Here is a 2,161-nt window from a genome sequence, read left to right on the forward strand (position 1 = left end):
AAAAAAAACTGTATATAGAGCAGTGCTGCTCAGAGAGAGCTTTTGCTCTGTGGGCGTCCATATAAAATCTACGGAGAGCTTTGAATAGTTCCACCCGCCGGCGCTGTTTTGAGCATCACTGATATAGAGACAACGTAAAAAAAAACACATTTCTTTAAAACGTGACTGGTGTTTGCCAGATTGTACTTTCACCCGGTGCTCTCTCATACAAACTGTTTAGTAAGAAGGCTTAAAAATGCCCGGCACGCGTGCCTATGAATTGACTACCTCTGATATAGACGACAAACAAAGGGTGAAAGCTCTCTATGACTTACACAGCTACACTCTCGTATTTACTTTTCACTCACTATTCGCTCGAGCTGTTGCAACGTACATATTTAAACCAGTAACTGCAATTTATCGAAAGTTTAAAAAAGCATTGCACGCAGACACGGCAGACATATCATCGATTTATCGCCAATCGCAACATTAATTTCAGATAGCAATCGCTTTCATTTCAACTGTAAAATCATTATTATTCTCGATGTCTGTCTGTTCTTCAGCGATTGTCGCATAGAATTCGTGGTTTATATGCTGGACTATACGAAATTGTATTGAGTTTTCTAGTACTTAGTATACAGATAGTACTTTGTACATAAATTGTACTGTAGATAATTGTAATTTATTGAACAAACATATGTATAAACAGATGACTAAATATATATATGAATATATATATACATACCTATTTTAAGGCGTCTAGTAATAAACGCGTGATGTAACGTAATCGAGATTAAATGAACTAAAATTCGAATATGAATATATACGAAATTCTGTTTGAAAGAAACAAATAACAAATAAAAATCTATGCATTTTGTAAAAATAACGAACAACTAATAATAAAAAAATACTAAAAAAATATACTGTATTCGTTTTTTTTTTTTTTTAAGAAAACTACAAATAGATAAACTAGCAACAAAATAATACCAAGGGGTAAGTATTCATACATATTATTTATTATGAAGCCACCTCAGTGGCCTTACATACATGTAAGGGCTTTTAATGTGCGCCTAGACTTGTATGGATTTTTTATTATGAATTTCAAATGGCTAAAGTGTCACTGCACCTAAGAAGTTCAGCGAAAAGAGCAAAAGTCTAAATATAGTGTTACGTTTCCTTTTGATTGGAACTTTGGTCAGTGCCAACATAGAAACCATTATGCTGAATTTATACTGGGTACAAAAGTAACAAACAAATTTATACCATTTGAGGGATGCCAAGTAACACTAAATAAAGATTTTATCAACTTTGTCATACTTTTTCCATTTAGTGCTCAGTGGAAATCCAGCATTGTGTGTTTTCTTAAAACTAAAAAGACCGGCATATTTCCATATGCTAGCCAAAACTTTGATAATCTTTCCACATTTTAGCTGACCTTAGTCGTTTAGGACATCAGAGAGAGTTTAAAAATGCCGGCTTTTAGAAACGAAAATCGGTCTAAAATCGCTGACTAAGGACGATATTTTTAAATGAAATAGGATACAAACTGAGGATAAAGAGTAAGAGAAATTAAAAAATAAAAATAAAAGGGCAATAGTAAAGAAGATTAAAAAAGGGGAAAAAATCAAGAACAAAAATATGAAAAAAAAAATTATAAAAAAGATAAAAAGCATAAAAAAGATGAGAAAGTTAGAAAAAAAGAAAAGAGATAATAGAAAATGAAAAAAAGGTAAAAATGAGAAAAAGAAAAAAAGAATAAAATGAGAACAAAAAATTTGCAAAAAAAAGAAAGAAAAAAGGATACAAATTAAAAAAGAAAAAAGGAAAATAAAAAAAAATAATGTTAAGAAAAACAGAAAAAATAAGAAAAGTTAGGAGAAAGAAAAAAAGCGAAAAGATAAGATAAAAAGGGAAAAGGTTAGAAAAAAAATAGAAAAAAACTAGAAAGAATTAGACAAAAATTGGAAAAAATAAGGAAATAAAAGGTAAAAAAGAACAGAGAGGAAAAGAACAGAAAAATGAGAAAAAGGAAAAAAGCAAAATGAGTAAGTAGAAACAAAACAAGAAAACAAAAAAAAAGAACAAAATACAAAATAAAAGATTAGGCAACAGCAAAAAAAAATAAAAAAAAGCAATAAAAAATAAAAGATTAAGCAACATAAAAAAAGCAAAAAAAAAACGA

This window comes from Rhagoletis pomonella, unplaced genomic scaffold (genome assembly GCF_013731165.1).
Source record: "Rhagoletis pomonella isolate Grant_MI unplaced genomic scaffold, Rhpom_1.0 Rhpom_scaffold_00006, whole genome shotgun sequence".
Taxonomy (NCBI): Eukaryota; Metazoa; Arthropoda; class Insecta; order Diptera; family Tephritidae; genus Rhagoletis; species Rhagoletis pomonella.